At 36.5% G+C, this 20,329-nt stretch overlaps 1 long non-coding RNA gene across 1 annotated transcript in view; it reads left to right on the top strand.

Annotated features, from left to right (window-relative positions):
• LOC106693732 (uncharacterized) overlaps positions 1-18,254 on the top strand; it is a 45,859-nt gene extending 27,605 nt beyond the window's left edge. The window contains exon 3 of the long non-coding RNA XR_001345234.1: positions 17,831-18,254. This is a non-coding gene — a long non-coding RNA (uncharacterized LOC106693732). The remainder of the gene's footprint in view (positions 1-17,830) is intronic.
• Positions 18,255-20,329: the final 2,075 nt, after the last annotated feature.

Raw genomic sequence — 20,329 nt, 5'->3', positions numbered from 1 at the left:
CCTGCCGCGCAAGGTGTTTCCAAAAACTTAGTCTCGTCCTTACACATCACAATATTACGGCATCTCAACGTCTTTCACTTGTTGATGATGATCTTGGATCTTGAATCTCCTCAGGCGCCGGTGGTTCACTTTCCAACAGAATTTAAAACTATATAAAAGCTTGGTACGTCTGAGAGTGATGATTTTTCAACCGATGGGAGGGCACTTTGTCAAGTAGCCTGATTGATCTACACTATACTTTTCTCATCGTTTATGATGTGTCCAGCGTGTCCGCGATGACACGGCTATTTTTTAGGCCAACTGACAGCTGATGTTGAAACCTAAATTATTGCTAATAAGCGGAAAATGTATATACTCAGAGATTAGTTTTTTAAGTGGTTTTTCAAAACAGGTACTTAGTACCTTATCTGATGACTTTTTTTATGACCTGTTACAAAACATCTAAAGCCCTTATAATTATCCTAATTTCCTAATACTCTTTTCTGCGTTCATATACCGCTTAGACTAAAAATAAACGTCTGTTTAATTCGTAATATTAGTACTCGCAGTACGTTCGATTATTTTCACATTGAATACTTTCACGTGGCACGCGCGCAGGTGAATAACTCTGCAGGTGAATCTACGAATCCTCCAGGGATATTTCGTGGGACGATTCGCTGTTGCCGATTTCTCCCAGCGATCGCTCTGATCCGTACGAGCGTACGAGTGTTTGTAGCACCTGCAGCCTTATTGTCAATTTAAACTTTTTATACTCAAGTTACAATCCGGTCTTGAGCCTGTAGCCTTCTAAAATAAAAACCGACTCGTTAGACCTCGACATTTATATCGAATGATGACAATAGCTTCAGGTCAACGCTTGCCCTATTGCTTATTGACGTTTTTTACTTTTTTTTCGAGCTCACCCAATATCTTCAGATACGGGTAATTTAGTTGTTCGTAAATTATATATGATTAATAACGGTCTCGATCATCAGCTGAATTACTTGCTAATTTTCGCTTCATTCATGTCTCAACTTTTTTTACCGCACCTGGTAAATGTACTACAAATTGCTGCACATTTAAATTAATTTGAATATTAATTTATGATGTAAACTCAGGATATTATTTGTGTTTGTAAAAATAGACAGAGAATAGACTTCCCTCTGCGAGTTTCTACTTTATCTGTAGAGCTGAGTGAATCCTCTCAGTGGGTTCAGTCCCGGGATAAAGTAACAACTGGTGCAGAGAGTAGTTGGACCTCTACTCGGGAAAACTCGTTCCCTCTGCGTGAAAGCTGCTCGGCGGAGCTTGCAAGCGAGTTGAGCGCCTTGCTTTGGTGACTTCCGGCAGCTGCGCTCTTTTCCCGGAACTGAACAACCGAGAGTTGTTCCGGTAAGTCTCGAGATGTCTGCCTTATCGATGGCATTATCATGCCTTCATGTTCAACATACTTTCGACACAAGATTTACCTGTTTTTGCACGATACCTCAGCAATTATATTGTTTCGAGATAACTTCTAAATAAAAATTAATTACTTTTTTAAGTACATAACTTATAATTTATGTAATCAGCTAGTAATAATATAAATTTATTCAATTATATGCAAGCGCTTAAAGTGGATTATTCGTAGCACGCACATCCGTCGTGGCTTAAATAATGTGTGCGAGTAAAGTACATTTTTTCGCGGGAAAAATATTTATATAAATAAAATGAAAAAAAAAAGGAAATTAACTGAGCCACGACGATGAGATGAACACCGCTCACGTACGCAACTTGCTGTAGGACGACAGTTGTTCTATCGTAGGGACAATCGACTTACTCAAGACACATGACTCACGCACGCTTAATCACTACGTTGTTGTTGCTGTTGTTACTTTATCACCCACAGTAAGACTTTTTACTTAAACAAAGTAGCTTACTTTTAAATACAATAAGAGATATTCTGCGGTCACTTGTCTTGTTTTATTTTATTATATATATATATACATATATAGATATACGTCAACCCATGCTATGAAACATTAAACTCTTATTTACAAAATATAGCCGTTGATGCCTAGTGTATGTATGTATAGATATATATGTTGGGAACTTGATTATGTATTCCGGTAGAATCATCAACTTCCAGTGACGTACGTGTGTGTGAATTTCATTTTATACTCAGCTCCATAATCAGATCTGTAGGTTTGTAGGGCTTTATTTATTTATATTCACTTGTAAATAAATTAAATAAATTATTATTATTGTTATTTAAAATAATTAACACAAGTCTGGGTTGATTGCAACATAAATGATTTATCGTAGCAAATTTTTTTTTTATGGGAGTGTAATGGCATCACATCGAAACATAAGTAAGTTTATATAGGTGTTTTATGATCCAGTAAAAACCTGTTAAGTAAATTAATTTGAATAGGCTTTTACTTTCGTTGAATCCCATAAAACAGAGTGTGCTTCGTGATGTGCATTCAATTCTATTCGGCAGACTCTCATCGACGACAACGACGATGAGATCCAGATACTCTGTGGATGAGTTTTAGTGAAACATTCGCAAACACGATGAACGTTATACAAAGTAAAGTAGTGCGAGGGTGAGAGAGAGTATCAAGAGCTCGAGGAGTGCAGTATATTGCAAGAGGGACGGATATCGCAGCTATTGAGGGGGTGTGTATTACTCTCTTGGCCCGCGAGCGAGATAGCGGCTGCGGGTTCGTGTGTGCGAGTGCAAAATAGAATAGCTTCGAGCGACGAATGGTGAGCGGGATGTCAAGAGAGAGAGAGAGAGAGAGAGAAAGAGAGAGAGATGGGAAGATCGGGGAGCACGGTGATTGATTTTTGTCGTGGCTTTGCTTGTCGCTGCTATCCCACTATCCGCGATTGTGCAGAGAAACCAGCAGTTCGCGTACTATACACACACATACAAAGACACAGACACAGTTGTCGACGTCGGCGTCCCGACGCCGTCCACCGATTGGCGGTTACCACTCCCGAGAGGCGGCGCTAATCACCAGACCGTGCACAGAACTTGTGAGTGAGTAAGTCTATTGCACTCGCTTCAAAAGCACTTTGTGTGCATCCAGATGTTTTCTCTTTTCCTCTTACTCTTTTAACTCGATTGCGGCCTTCGTCGCTCTTGTGCACAGAGTTACGCAGTTTTTGCGTTAACCTGACTCACACCAAGTGTCGCTTCATCTTCAGCTCCGTGTCTAAGTGAGAACAGAATGTTAACTGACGACTCCAACGACCACGAGAACTAAAATCTCGTCGTGTTATGTCCCATTCGTTGTCTGTGTCTTTAGTTCATGTTCTCATTTCTCACTCTGTCTCTCTCGCTCTCTATCTTTCTCTACCTCTCTTTCTTTCGTTCTACTTCAATCTTTGTCTCATGATTTCTATTCCTCTTTCTCGTTTGACTCGTATATTTGGGGTTAGAGCTCTCGAGAGTTACGAGCAAGTCTCCTGAGTACTCGAAGATTTTTAATTAAAACTTGAGGAGCCTCCTGTGCCAACAAAGAATCTTGATGAACTTCTTTGAGTTTCTCGAGTTTTCTTTTTTCATTTTTTTTTTTTTTTTTTTTTTTTTTTTACCTAGAAATTAATTAAATAAATTTTATAAATTAATATTTGAAATTTTTTTATTAATAATTTTTTTATGAGCCGGAAAAATAAAATATCATTCAATAGATGATAGAGTAGCCGTAAATCCCAATGGAAAATTTAACATATAGAGAAAAGCACACCACCATCTATTTCTCACTCAGTAGCAGCGGCAGTAGCGGGAACAATATCCACCGTTCGGCGGCAATGTAGTTGATAAAGGCCGATAAATCGCGGGTAAAACGGAGTGATAATATCGTGTGGCAGCACGCGGACCATGCTGGTGATGCTGCTGCCGGTGGTGGTGGCTGGTGATAGCAGTGTTGATGGTGGTGGTCGTCCCTCGGTCCCGCGAACGTGTTTCTTGATAGTGGGAGTCGGAGGAGTAACAATCGACGAAGGAGAATCTAAGAGGGAGAGTTGCTCAAAGCTCAGTAGTGGGGGAAGAAATGGTTTGTTGAGGGGATTCGCGAAATCTCGTGGAAGGGGAATTCGCGAAGTAGGGAGCAGTCGGTGTGTATTCTACACTATATAGTACAGAGTCAGTTCGCGTGAGGAGAAATTGGATACGAGTGCCGTGGGAGGGACCAATGGACATGCGCGGGTGTGACGCGACACAACGGCGACCTTCTGGCCACCTCCAGAAACAAAATGGCTACTTGCTCGTGCAAGCTCGACCACAGATGGCGACACTGCCATCAGTCTGTTGATCGCTAAACTCTTCTACTTATTTATTTATTTAAATTTTTATTTATTCACATTTTTTTTCCCCCACGTGGTCTTGGTATTCGTTCTGGTTATTAAAAATTTATCGATTTTATTCACGAGATTATAAAAATAATATTTTTAAAAATGGGTAATGTTGGCCGATAGAATGCGTAATTGATGGAATGGCTAGTGAAGTAGAAAGGGAAAGTAAAGGTCAGTCGATATTACTTTTAATAGATAGTTGAGTGAATTTAATGGGGAATAAACAAAATAATGGAGTATTTTTTTATTATTTTTTGAACCTAACTACTATTGTTACTGTCGTTACTTTTTATCCTCGTGATTATTATTAATTTTAGTATTATGACAGGTGGTAGATAGACGGCCTATAAAATGTATGAAACAGTAATATATACATAGCTGGTTGTAAATTTATATGAGTATGTACGAACGTCGTCAAATAGTAAAAAAAAAACATTTGACGATTTAGTGTGGTGATGGAAAAGCTCCCGAGCTTTAGAGTCGTTTCTCGGAATAAGTACTTGGGTGTACCCTATTCATGCGGTCAGGTTGTCAATATAATCGAGACAAGTGAGAAAGGGAAACAGTATTATAGAGTGACAAAGGTAGCGGTTGTGTGCGAGCTACCAGAGATTTATAAATTGAGCTGAGGGTATATCTTTACCACCGGAAATTTCACAATACTACGATAATAAGTACGTCGCAAAACTCCGCAACATACATATACATAAATATATGTAGATATAGACATCCACCGTGGTTTACGATTTGTTGCGGTTATCGGAAAACCACGATGCGTTTTCCGGGTTACCGTTCCGATACTGTGTGCTATATACATATTGATGTTTGAGAATATTTCAATGTTGGATATTTCAATATTTCAATGCGCATGAGAGTTATGAGGGATATTACGCCGGGAACTTTATTATCTGAGTGAAAGGAAAATTTGATTTTAAAGGTTAAATATTCTCAAGTGATATTTATTTTATTTCGACACTATTTTTTTTTAACCATACATTTATAATTAAATTGATATTTATACTAATACGCTTTTTATTGATTCATTAAGAAGTATGCGAAAAATTTTTGAACAGAATTTAGTAACAATAAGACTCAGTTCAGTCACTCAAACAATCATCGAGTCATAAATTTTTTGAACTGGAATAAAATTTTTAAATCTGACATAAATAATAGTCGGTTTGATAACAAAGATAAAGGCAGAGGTCAATCAAAATGTGGACTTCAAATTTTTTGTGAATAATTTTTTTTTTGGGTATCTAATTTTGTTCTGCTTTCATTAATGTCATTAACTTTAATATTTTGAAAATGATATATATTTTTATGTCCAAGTAATTTTAAAGCCAAATTTTAACTCTGACCTAATAATAATAAGATTAGTCCGTAAAAAATTGGGAGTGATTACGGTTTTTATTTAAATTCAAATTCACTCCGTTACTCGGAGTTTCGGATTTAAAAAAAAATCACTTCGCATACGGAGTTAATAGGGAGTTTGTCTTTTCAGTGGAGTTATTTTGGAGTGAGCTAAATTTTATTCAAATCCGCATTTACTCCAATTCGGAGTTTTAATGATAAAACAAACTCCCTTCAGGAGTAAATTTTACTCCAAGGGAATTAAATAAATAAACAGTCATCCGCTCCGAATCCACTCCAGATTGATTCCCGTTCACTCCGGAAATTTTTACAGTGTAATAATTAAAAAATATATTTTTACAAGCTGTAAAAAATAACAGTTTCAAAAATATCTATGTTCTGAAGAATTATTATGCATAAATAAAAAAAAAAAAAAATGATTACCCACATAAATAATAAAAGCAAAATCAGGATTGTTTTATAAAGCGAATATGAATGGTTGATCGGTCGTTAAATACTTGACAGGTAGATATTCGGTACATGGCATTAATTTGTCGAAAACACTCGCGTCAGTGCGCGAGAGTGAATATCATTTGAATGCATTATAGCTTGAGTGTTTGGCGTTAGTGTTAGTGTTAGTGGTACTACACATAATATATACACGATTGTTGGGATGCGTACGCACGGCACACGCAGTTCACAGAGCCTTCTCTTTCTCACTTGCACTCGGACAAAAATTATTTATCTACATATATTGCATTAAAAGTAAAGTAACCCGGTCTGTATAAATTGCCACCGAGTGGTTGCTTGCAGTCTGAATAAAATGAAAGGGAATCCCCGCGACGATATCGAATACCAGCAGATCCTCTTCGTTTATTCTCAAAGATATCACCACTTGTTTACAGCACTCTCGTAACTCCACTCTCTTGAACGCTGCGCCTCCCCACATAAGCCGCACACTCTGCACTTTGCTATGTCCCATTTGATTAATCGCCGTATGCGTAATCAGACTCGGCGTTGTACGCAAATAAGACACGGTAACGTGTTGTGTGCCGCGACTAAATATTCTCTGATATGACTTTTTAACAACCAGCGACCAGCGACCAACAACACACACACATACATATATTTATAATATATTATTTACATGTTGGTATTATACTCTTGTACTTATCGACACGCCAACTAATTTTATTATTGCTGATTTATTATCCGCGATACTGCTTGTAATTAAACACAATGTTGGAATGTTAAAAATCCGGCAGTAAAAGCTAGAAATTACTCTGTGAATTATTGCACACCAATGAAGTAAAAAATATAAAAAAACAAAGTAGTAATAATAAAGATAATGATTGATGTCTTGAGAAGTTTTTAGCGAGAACAAAAGAAATTCTCCTTTCTCATAAATTAAATTGTCCCCTGATGGTTTTTCTCTCAATGAAAGCGGAAGGGATGCTTCAACGACTGTGGAATTTACTCTGGAAATAATGAAGACGCTTTGTGCTTACGACGAATTCACTAAATTCCCTATTTACTCAACAATATTATATATTTTTTTTCGTCTTAAAAAAATACCTTTTTTTTTTGCTGTAATAAAAATAATAATTAGTTTCAACGAAAAAAATTAAATGCAGCAGTTTGTGATTTACATAAAAGGAGACATTGATCGTTGACGAATAGACGGTTACGAGAGAAAAAAAATATAATATAGAATATATACAAATGTCCATACATAGGCACGCACGTCCAGGGGTTCGCGGCTCGCGTAGTTCGACCGGTGGCTGTCGGCTGGTTCGTTGTTGGCTGACTCAATGTTTTTAGGACGGAAGATAGCAGTCCGTAGCTTCATGCATATTCAACGGCACTCTCAACTCCTCCGTCACGGAGGGAAAGAACACCCCATATCTCCCAGCATTCTGGGCACCCACCACCCCATTTTCACCCTCTCGTCATTCCCTTATTCTCGGTTCCTCCTCACCATCTCACCCTCCTTACACTCCGAGAACTCTATCTCGCGACAGAGAGAATAAGGGAGAGAAGGAAACGCCAGCCCGCTCTTGAAAAGAACTCCAAGTGACTGAGTGAACACAGTCAGATACAGCGTTCACGCTTTTCTCTCTTTATATTTTTTATGAATCTGCGACTACGCCCGCTCACAACATGCAATATGATATGACTGACAGAGACAGTTAAAGTCTCTCATACAAAAAAAAACATTTTTTATAAATCTCTTAAAGTTCTTAGAAAAAAAAAGTTAAATAAAACCCTGATTTTATTGCCGCCACGTTGACAGCTGAATCATTAATTACCTGATTAAATCTCTTGATAAATAAATGAATGACTGAAGCAGTTTTCAAAAATAAAATTTTGGTACTCATTGTACCTACTGTACTAAAAATGAACAAATTTTTTTTATTTTTTGTTTTTTCAAAGAGTAAAAATGAGCCAAGTACAAAGGTGAAGCGTGCAGCAGAGTCGTTTGTTATCGGAAGGAAGCAACGCGACGTCCGAGACCAAAGTGACCTCGTGTCTATCGGACTTCTGCGACTTACTACTAGTACAATCTAATGCTGTAATGCTGTATTATTGTACTACGAAGCTTACTGCAATGTTATGCCAAGGTAGTTGGAGCATTGTAAAGCAATTGCAGTTGCTGCGGCCATAGTTTCAGTAGTAATAGCTGGAATACAGCAGCCGATTGCGTGGGTGCAGTACTTGTACTAGTTCCAGTACTAGTACTAGTACTAATAATAGTAATAGTGAGTTGTACTGGTGCAAGTACCAGTAGGGCTGAAACCTGGCCTGCCTTGACCTCACGTGCTGTTTGATCTTAACCCAACGATAAGATAGGGGTGTATACCGTGGAAAGGGCTGTACTACGAGGAATAGCTTACGACGTTCTTCATTTCACGGCTGGCTGTACAATATATTACTTTGTCACGCAATACACTCTTTATATTTTGTTTTATATTAATGACCAACAATTAACGCGACTGACCTTTTTTTTATATGTCATTATTATTGTTAGCTCTCTTAAAAAAGGTTAAGCTATAGTTTTTATTATACTTTAATATCATGTTTGAATATAATATTGAACGATGGAGTTTAAATTATTTATGGTGAAGTGAAGAAGGCGAGTAATAAATTTTAAGAGAGTGAATTATAATTTTACGGCAGTAAATAAAATTATTGGATTTCATTTTATTTCAGATATATTGCTAGAAAATATAATATAAAAGTAGTTGATCTTTGGGTAATAAAAAATCGATGTCTATCAATCACTCGTGAAAATATATATCGGTATGTTAACGGTCGTTAAAATCTGCGGGAATTGTCAGGCTCAGTAAGTGAAAAGCGTAAGTGAGGCTGTGTGATGTAAGAATATTTACTGCAGCCTCGAGTGTGTCTGAGAAGAGGATCTTAGAAAAATGTATGAAAATGGGACAGAGTGTGAAGGCGCGAGAATGAAAGAAGGAAGGAAATGCTCAGTTACGACCGCGATAAATTTCGGAACGGGGGATTTTCGTCGAGTTCAGAGTAACTGCGGGAATTCTCTGGCTTCAAGAAAGTTTGAGCTAAGGTTTGTTCGGGATTGATATTTTACTTCATTGGTTTTCTGCTCTGATAACTATTTTTTTGATTATTTTGTTTTTCTTATAGAGAAATAAAAAAAAATCGCCGATCTAATTATCAGAAACGAATCAATTATTAATAACTGATAGATGTTTTGAACTTTTGAGTGTCCTATTTTCAAGTCTATTTTAAAAGTAATAATTTTTTTTTTTAAGCACGTGAAACTGGTTCTTTTAAATATTGAAATCACGAAACTTAGTTATTGATAATAATGTCACCCAATTATTTGAAATTATTTTCGAGATAGCCCCTGGTCATTTTTAGGACTGACACTTGATATTTGGAAATTATTTATTAATTGATAATTGACAATTTCCATGACAATTATAGATTCATTAAAAGTTAATTTGCATGTTTCAAATTATAATTTAATGTCAGGCAACTTTCATCATATAAATTGATATAAAACAAATTTTAAAAATAAAATTCAATGAATTAATTTAAAAACTTAAAAATTTTTTAAAATATAAGCCAAGTTTTATGTTTGTTATAAAAAGATTTGTGAAATTAAAATATAATGGCTTAATAATAACAACAAATAAATAAATTTTAACAGCAAATCACCTTGATGAGTATAAGTAATAAAAAACGTGATTGTTTTGTTTCTTCTTAAAGTTTTGTATAATGGAAATGTCACTCTCAGACCAATTATGCAAATAATATGCGGATTTTACGGGACTTGAGAACAGTGAAAAAGAAATAATAAAAATCTAAACATCTGTTAATTTAATTATTCAAGTGCTTAAAATATTTAATTAATTATCAATATCATATTCGTGTTCACATCATAATTTTATGACCAATATAGCTTAATAATTAAAGTATTTAATTTAACATAAAACATTTGAAGAATGCACTGAAACAAATTAAAATTTGTCCCAAATAAATCAATTTATTTATGGCCTTTTTTAGATATTTTTTGATGACAACTAAATGTATTCGGCACAATTAAATATGACAGTTGATTTAAATAATTATATAATTTGACTGAAATATATAATTTATTTGTGGTAAGTAAATTATATATTTGTGGTAGATATTAAATTTGTGACGAATAACGGAAAATTTGGCGACACTTAACATATATTTGAAGCACATGGCCTAACATTTATGTGCAGCAATTGAGTATTTCTTTACCACAATTAAATATTTATTTGGCTATATCCAAATATATGATATATTTGACTCAAGTGAGTTTAAGCCAGCTCAAATAAATCTTTTTATCAGTGTGTGAATTCTTCACTTATCTGCAATGTATACATTTTTTTAATTCTTTCAGCGGCTGTAGAAATAATTGCACTCAAAACTTTTTCGTGTTTTCATTTAAAACTTTTTTTTATTTTTGTTAGTTACTTTTTGTTTTATTTTTTTTTTCTCCACGACTACGTCTACTCTCACGATTTCCTTTTATTCTCAGAGGACGTAGCGGCAGCGGACAATCAATATCGCTGTTGAAAAGAGAAGAGGTCGAGGGACTACTCTTACTCTGCAAGAGCCTCCAAGGGTGTCAGGCTGTGTAGTTGAGTAAAAGAGAAAAAAAGAAGCAAAGAAGCTGAAGAAAAAGAGGAATGAGATTGTAGGGTAGAGGGTAGTTGGGTTGTTGGTTGGATTCAAGTAATGGTAGTGGTAGTATTTGGAACAGCGAGGACGCGACGACGACGACGACGACGGGGATGATGAGCACGACACGACCACGAGGAGATGGCGCCTCATATTTTGCTCATTAGCGTCCCGGAATAGCGCAGAGCATTTCTCCCTCTACTGAGTTAGTGTGAGTTAAGGGTGCTGAGGAGTCATCCATCATCTTGTCGTACACTTTCACCCACTGGTTACCCACCTCTGTCATATTCTCTTCCCCATATTTTTTCCCTCTGAGCTTCTTCAGTCTCCACGCTTCTTTTTCGATCTTTACGATCATTTTCGCTCATCTCTCTACACATATATAAAACTGTCATATATACATAATCTGACAAATCATTTATCACTTACGCTATTCATTTTTTAACAAACAAATTAACTTTTTATTAGAATCTTTAAATATTAATAGTTTTTCATTATGACATGAAATACAAATTGCCTAATTGACGTAAATATTTATTAGCTCATAAAAAATAATTTTATTATATTTCTAATTTTTCATGGAACAAAAAAATAGTAGCAATTTATTTTTATGACGAATTTTGATGAAGAAATAATACAAATATGGGATTTTAAATTGGTCTACTTACTTAAATGGAATAACAGAGTTTATATTTCTAATCGCCTTAAAAAAAAAATTTTTCTTTATAAATTTCACTGTTTTTAAAAATATTTATTGTTCAGATTATACTGTATAAAATCAGAAATGAATTCGGAGTGATTACATCTTTTATTTAAATACGCTTTCACTTCGATCCGGAGTTTGAATTTTTAAATAAACTCCCCTTCGGAGTAAATTTCACTCCGAGGAGATTAAATACATAAACAGTCATCCACTCCGAATTTACTCTGGACAAAAAAAAAAAAAAAACTAAAAATATGCACATGTAGAAAATAAAAAAAGCTACAAATGCAATTTTTTTAAATATTTTTTTTTTTTATAATTTACCATTTTTAAACAATTCAAAAAATTATTAGACATCGGCTAACTTCAATATCATAAATTTTAACATCGTATAACTAAATGACTATTACCATTTATTATTAATACTTTTGACAAAAAACTTACATTATTTTTTTCGCTATACTGTCCCTTAAATATTCAGCAACACACGGAAATTTTTTTTTATGCACAGAAATAATTTTTCTTTGAAATTGAAAATAAATAAATTTTAATAGGATCTAAAACATTTATTATACATAAAAAGTAAGTGTATAGTGCGGTTAAAAATGACATTAATTTAACAGTAACATAGTGCCGTGTGAAATCTGTTTTTAGCGACAGATCGTAAAGCGATTTATGCGTACGACTGGGTTGTAACGTCCGTCAATAAACGGTAAACACACGCCGAGCATATAATCTGACGACTGAACTCTCCACGGAGCGGTTAAATTCAAACGTTAAAGGGGTTTATTACAGAGAATAGTAACACACCTTTAGTCAGCACTCAAACACTCATCCTCTCCCTCTTTTTCTCTGTTCCTCTTCTCCTTACTCTTTCACCTCTCCGCCAAGTTATGCATCAATAGAAATATCATAAAGCGAGTTTAAATTTTTATTCACGGCACAATTGCACTTATTTCACCCTAACAGCTAATGCTGTTTATCTGCATTGGATTTTCGTTATCGTTCGATAAATTTCCAGGCCACCTATTTCCGCGTTAACGGAAGCGTACACACTGCACGCTTTTACACGCATCTGACTTTTCCTTTCACTCTTAAAAACTTTTATTATTTCGAAATTTTATATAAAACTATGTTTTCTTTTCAACAATAAAAAATTATATTTTTCAGTCGGTATATATATACAAATATATGTGGTATTCGCGGTAGACTCCTAGAATAATATTTATTTTTATGATAGCTCACACAGACTCAATGCAGGAGTTTATGTCAATGCAGTAGTGAATGCTTTGAATAAATATAAAAATAAAAAATATGACTTTGTTACGATATACCGTCTTATATCTTGTAGCTCAGATGAAATAAAATAATACAGCAGTATAAGTATATTTAGTGGTGGAAGTACATAATAAGAAAACTTGTGGGTATATCAACTCTATTTTCCTCGGCATTTCCGGTGCGGCTTTCACGACTCCCAGAGTACCAATACTACGTTTTGCGTCGTATCTCAGTTCGTGGTTGGTAGTTCGTATCTCGTAGTCGATAATAAGAATAAAATCGGCTAAATCGCGTACTCATAGTTCTAAGTGAGCTTTGACAGAAATTGAGTCGTCTACAATAACGGCATTGGTACACTGGTTGTTGGGTGTTTTCCTATTAGATGCATACATAATGTACGCTGGTCACGCTCACACGTACCAAAATACACGACTCTCATATATACTCTGTACGACCATTGTATTGTATTATTTGTACCCATTCTACTTCTGTATACCAACATTACTAGTAACGTTTGCTTAGAATCGATTATTATCGACGAATTTTATTCCTATTGGTTGTTAATCTTCTGATTGCAACCAAAATCGTCTGCCAGTTTTTTCTTTTTTTTTCTTTTTTATTAATCGACCTGAAAAATAATTAATTATGGTTATAATAAATAATTAAAAAAAAATAATTATTTGACTGTGTATTGAATAGTTTCGGTTGAAAGGGAAATAAATAAATAAATGAAAGCAAAATATCTCTTGAGATGATCTAGAATAACGGGTGACTTGCGATCGCGGCGTGTTAGTGTGGAATTGAAGATTCGAGAGGCGGAACGGGTGAAAAAATAGTAAGAGGGTGGATCGCGTTGTGGTGCACAGACAGAGAACCAGGGCGCGGTGTACGAGTAGTGACAGAATGAGATGGAGTGACTAAAGGGGCGGGTGGTGAATGCGGGACAGCAAGACTATATGTACTAGTATTATATGGGTAGTAGTGGATCGAGGGTGCAAGTGAGCTCTACGCGGAGGGCAAAGGAGAATAATAGTGAGGGACGAAGGGCAAAAAGACCAAAGAGAGAAAGAGAGAGAGAGAGAGAGAGAAAGCAGGCAACGGAATCGTAGTGCGATCCGATAGAACGGGGAATCCCCGCTCGCGGGGGCGTATAGTCAGGGTGTCCATGGCAACGCGCAAGCGCCCTTATCACTCCCGGGCGTCTGACGCGGCCCTTCGCACTGACTCGATGTATGTGTGCTCGTACTCGCGATGCCTCTCCTATATCCGGCGTATCACCCTCTCTCCTGTGCCTCACTCGTACCGTTAATACGCACTAAACACCCCATGGCCCGTACGCGAGGGCTTTACGGTCGTACACGCGTGTGTTTACTCCGAACTGCTGAGCAAGTTCTGATGAGACACATTGGGCTATGGGATATGCTGTAGACATATATATATGTATACTATACAACACTGCTGCTGTTGTGTATATATATTAAACTTTTAGCTAACGTTTGTACAAGGTTATAGCTTTTGTAAGTACTTTTGGGTAATTTATCTGTCGTTAAGGGATGGCTGCGGTTTTTTATTGACGATCGTTAGATTTTTTTAATAGATCAAAAATCTGTCTAACCTTTTTTATCTGAATTTTTAGTTAATTATTAATTTGAAAAGTATTTAACGTGAGCTGATTATTTTTTAACACTTGCACAATGTCATGAGGATAATTTGTTTTTTTTTTTTTTAAATAATCAAACGTAATTTAAATTAGAGAAAAAATAAAAAAGAATTAAAATCCATTTTATTGACGTTTGTTTTCACTGACAATTGACATCCAACGAGGATTATAATTTCTTCTCTACCTGCCCAATTAGCTGGATAATTGATTTATACTGACAAAAAACTCGGCCGTGGATGGCAACATTTTTCTTGCTCAACATTCGCTACAAGTCATGTCCGCGACTCCCCTATCGATTTATCGGTCATTTTTTTCCAATTTTTATCTCCTTTTCTCCCTCATCAGTGTCTCTTATCTCGCTCTTACCTCCAGCACCGCTGTCAACTGCCAGATCACCCGACTCATCTTTCCCTCACTCTCTCACTTCCTCTTTCTCTCTCGCGAAACAATCTGTCAAGCACAAGATGGCTGCTGCGTTCACCGTCGCGGCATAATATTCCTCGAGAGATATTGGATCTTCTCATCTGCCGGGCAAGCCCAAAATGGCCGGACAGACTGTACTTTGAATATTATATATATACATATATATATTTTGAGTTCAGCAGAGACAGAGTGAGACGGAGATAAATATTCGCCAGAGATGGAGATCAAGTCCAAGGGGTTTCAGGCCGCCCTCTTATCGCTCACATGGAACATAACCGTCGACTTCTGGTTATGACAACATTCTGGATCACAAAAACTCTCGGGTCGTCATTTAATATCATACCTCAGCCATCATAATCAATTCAAATACGTAATATTTGTTTGAACAACAAAAGAAAAAATTAATAATCAAAACAAACAACCCTATAAATAAATTAATTTATCTAAATATTTCCGATTCCTGAACAAAGTACGAAGAAAACAATGTGGCACGTAGCTTTTATCTGTGGCACATAAGCAAGATAGACCCATAAAAATGCTAATCCTTATCGACCGGCAGCACGGGAGCCGCTCTCACTGCTTGCATGCCATTAGCCCAGAGACCCTGCTAACGCAACCTTACGCAGAGAGTATTGCAGACAATATATACATCTTCCTACATAAATGACGCAAAGCTTTAACGGCGATCTGGAATCCCGCTCGATTTAACAATCAACTTCATTCTACATACAATTCAAGATAACTTTCTCAAAAAATTAATACACTTACTCTATTATTTATTTATCAACATACTTTGATCGATTCTCCATTTAAATATTTTCTACACGATATAAAAGTTGACTTGATTCAAGAGAAAAAATCTTGAACTAAGAATTCCACTTTGAGAAAATGATTTTCTTGAGTCAAGAGAAAATGATTTTTTTCAAAATGGAATTCTTGGTTCAAAATTTTCGCTCTTGAATCAAGTCAACTTTTTTATCAGTGTAACAATATACGTCCTGGCGAATGAACAATGATTTATAAATTGTTATGCTGTTAGACAGATTGGCATACTGATTGGAAAAGACAAATATACATACGAAAATGGTAGTAAAGTGACAATAGAAGCGAGACTAATCTCCGATACGCGTTGAATCGGATCCATCAATCTAGATTATAATTAATTGATAGTAGAACCACCCCCTGCGGTAGGTGGTGACGACAGCTATCCAAGTGTATCGCGTGGAGACCATCCTATATACCATAAATATACATATACATATACATAGCCAAAGTATCGATATATAGCGCTGGGGTTGAGATATAGTCTGGCGTAGTGGTACAGAAACGACATAGTCGGTGTATTGCACTGGGTATTAGGGGGTGCAGGGGTGACTGTCGGTCTGTCTGTTGTCGACTCTTTATCGCGCCCCCGGTGAGTCGTCTTATGCATCTTTCATGAGCCAGCAGCCATCCAAGGGGTCCAAACCATCCGACGACTACGGTCCGTAGTACTACTCTCTTCTCAGTACCACGTCACACAGCCAACTGCCTTACAACTTGTGTATCCACCTCACTCTCACTCTTTTATCCTCATCTTTTTTCTTATCCTGCTTCTTCTTCTTACTCCACTTCCTCTTATTTTTATTTTCGTTCTTAACCTTCTTGATGCATCTCCTTCTTATATTTTACTTGTTCGTCTATTTCTCTATAGCTGCTGAGAAAATCGACACCGAGCAAAACTCATGGTACACCAAATTCTTCCACCGTATTTCTATTCGACTATCAAGATCATACCTCAGATAACACAGTAATAGTAGTAGTAGAAGTAGTAGTAGTGGAAGGAAAAGTCCGATTGCTATCACTTCCGTTTTTCTCATTTTCTTCTGCAACTCATTTTATTTTTACACCATAATACTCCAAAGTAATGTACTTTTACGAGTACTCAAAGGTTCTCCAACAATCCACCAATGACGACCTTTGGAGTTTCAACTTAGAATGAAATTGTGACCTACCACAAAATCTAGCACAACAATCAAGACCAGAATACGCGAATGGCGACAAAGACATGTGTAAGGATGTTAATAGTGTCTCAATATCGTGTGACTACGTGCTCATGTAGGAAAACTTTGACTTTGGGTAATAGTTGATGAGGACTGTCTGGTGTTATGACGATAGATTATGTTTTATTGCGATCGATGGTGCCATTGCTGTGTTTAGTAGTCCGAGAAACCGGAAGTGCGTGTTTCAGAGTGAAAATTTCCATTGGCCGCTTATATACATGCTCTAACTGGATTGGTTTAGAGTGTGAGGTATAAAGTGCTTATGTAAGGGCAACAGAGAAAGATGTATTACAGTTGTGGAACTAGGGACATTATGGACTGGATGATTGGGCGAGACCTAACGTTCAATTACCTTATTACTCCTACGATAACTTGGGGTTATTTACTATCGGAGTCAGCAGTTCTGTCTCTTCTCTACTAAACTATTACTATTACTCTTGTCCTTATTTTTTTTCAAGTCCGAGACGTTTATCGCTGCGTGTGATCCGGTATTAACCTTTCGTTACTACGGAAGCTAAAATAGAAAGGACATCGATTTGTATTTTATTTTCTTTGTCTTGGAAAAATTGTTTTGCTATTGATATCAATGGTTATTTAAAATGAAACGTTAAAAAATTACTATGGTTTATTTGGCCACAATTATTTAAAAAATAGTTTAGAGTTGAGATACATCGAGATAGCGTGAAAAAATAGTGAGTTTGGTGGACAGTTGGAACGTGGAATTTTTATTTTGTTTTTTATTATTCTCGTTTTTGTTTGTTTTATTACATATATATATATATATATATATATATATATATATATATATATATATATATATATATATATATATATTTTTTTTTTTTTTGTATTTTTTAGTGCAGGGGTTTGTGGACGGCGAATAAATGGAGATGGAACAAACCGGGGGGTGGTGGGTGAAAGAAGCTGCGAATGAAAATGGAGAGCGAAGCTTGGTATCCGAGTACGCTCGGGCGAGGATGAGTTACCGCCTCGCAGATTCCGCCAACGCCACACCCGGCCCTGGAAAACCGGCGGATGTACCGCATTACGCAAACGTATCACGCTATGTGGTCCAACGAAAACAAACAGAGCTTCAGGAGTTTCACTCTCCCTCTTTATCCTCATTCTCTTCTTCTTCTTCCTCCTCATTTTACTCCTTTTCCCTTGCATAAAGACCGTGCATAAATAAATGTACATTATGTGAATTAGCCCCCTTATACTTGATAATTTTGACTTTATTCTTTTTAGAAAAAAAAATCATACATCATGTTTTTAAACTTTATAAAAAAAAAAATCTCCTCTATATCAAGGCTGTTTTGTCAACCAAAATGTTTTTACATAAAATAACTTTTTTTTATCAAAAAATAAAAAAAAAGATAATGTATTTAAAGTACTGTATTGTATTTGCAGAAAAAAAATTACGTATCGTCCGTCAATGAATCCAAATAATCGAGTGAATGTCTGGATGCTGGCGGGCGTGCATTCAAATTAGCACACTCGGCACACGCTCGTTTCACCTTTCGTACTACCATGTAGTTATTTTCAATGCACCGACAATCTATACACACAAACACACATCTATACACTCACTGGCCCAGCTGTATATGTATATAAACACACCTTGGTTAGTCAGTCCGAGGGACATTAAGTGAGACTTACGTACTCTGGCAAATAGTGTTAAGGGACTCGCATTTACCTCGTAAAGAAGGAAAACGAGAAAGCATAGCATAGCGAGTCTTAAAGCAATTTTAAAGGCACCTGCAAACGAGCTTCACCAGCAGCAAAAAAAAAAACCCAAACAAACAAAAAAAAAAACTAGCCGATGGTTATCATCGTTCCGGTCAGCTTTTTTGTCCCTTTTTTCATCCCCAAAACCAATTCACGTGTGTAACTTTTAAAGAGAGCATAGAAAAAAAAACAAAGTTTAAACTTTAACGATTGCTGAATCACTTTCATCAACAGGGTGATGTAAGAGATATATGGAGAAAAATAGTTTACGAGTGTACAACAACAGTGGGAGTAGTATAAGTTAAAGCAGAAGTATAACCAATAGATCCAGCGAGGGTGCGAAAGAGAGAGATGTCAGCGGCAGACTGAAAGTACACGGGCGGAGGGTAGACCCAGTGCGATCGATGGAATACCCTCCGTACTCTACAAGCCTCCGACTCCAAAACCCCCTTTCGAGCGGCAACCCCCGAGCAGAGCAGCCGTAGTGGTGGCCGTCATGGCGGCGCATGCAAATCAGCATGGCGCCGAGACGCCCTCCCAAAACTCTCCTCTCTTGTCGTCACTCCTCTCGCTCTCTTTCTCTCCGTCTCTCTTTCACTCATACCCTTTAGTATCCCGGTTGTATCCCTGCACGTCTACCTATACACCCCTATACACATTTATAGTATACATACCCGTAACTACACTACGGACGAAACCAAACCATCGACCGAACGACAGACAGGCGTACCGACGCTTACACCACACGGGACACGAGCTGGGTATTTTGTTCTCCCTTGTCTCTATACTCTTTCAATGTTACTATATACATCCCTTTACCACCTGTATTTACCACCCTTAACTCCTACTTCTTCTTCTTCTTCTTCTTCTTCTTCTTCCTAAATCCTTTTTTTCGCGTTTTCTCTATACATTTATTTCTCTTTCTTTTTGTAGTCTATGCTGGTAAAAATTTCAAACCTTTGTTCTTCAGACTTTCTACTTCCACTTCTTATTTTTAAAACTTATTTTTTTTTTTTTTAAAGAATCATCACTTAACAAAAAACAATAAATAAATAAATCAATGAATTTAATTATTTGCAAAAGAATTTAGAAAATAAAGATTAGATTCGCGGAAGGATAAATCGCGTTTCCATCGACAGTAGGATAGATGTACGGACAAAAAAAGAAATATCTGTTATAGCGTAAAGTAGGAAACATAAATATATGTGTATGCAGCAGCACATACGGATGAAATAAAAAAGTGTATATGCGTTGAAGTTTTTTCCATCGCGACGACGATCGCGTCTGAGATGTCCTTGAATATCTAATGTATTTTTATCGGCGAAGGATCTGACACACGCAGCGCGAATGGATAAAAAGAATAAGAAATTGCGTTTAAAATAAGCGGATTCAGCAGCAGAAGCAGCGTGAGCGGTGAACTGAAATCTCTTGAGACGCGACGAGAACCCGGATTCCATGTCAACGTCGTCGTAACTATTCCGTAATCGAACGCGCAATTTTATCGAACATCCAATTAGCTGCGCGGCTCAGGAGCCTCGCAAGCATAAACCGAGAAATCATTTAAAAAATTCCACCAGTGTCATGTGAAACATTGTACATTAAATAACAGGACGTATAAATACTGCATAT

The sequence above is a fragment of the Microplitis demolitor genome, chromosome 3, assembly GCF_026212275.2.
Source record: "Microplitis demolitor isolate Queensland-Clemson2020A chromosome 3, iyMicDemo2.1a, whole genome shotgun sequence".
NCBI lineage: Eukaryota > Metazoa > Arthropoda > Insecta > Hymenoptera > Braconidae > Microplitis > Microplitis demolitor.
This window is presented reverse-complemented; position numbering and strand designations above follow the sequence as displayed.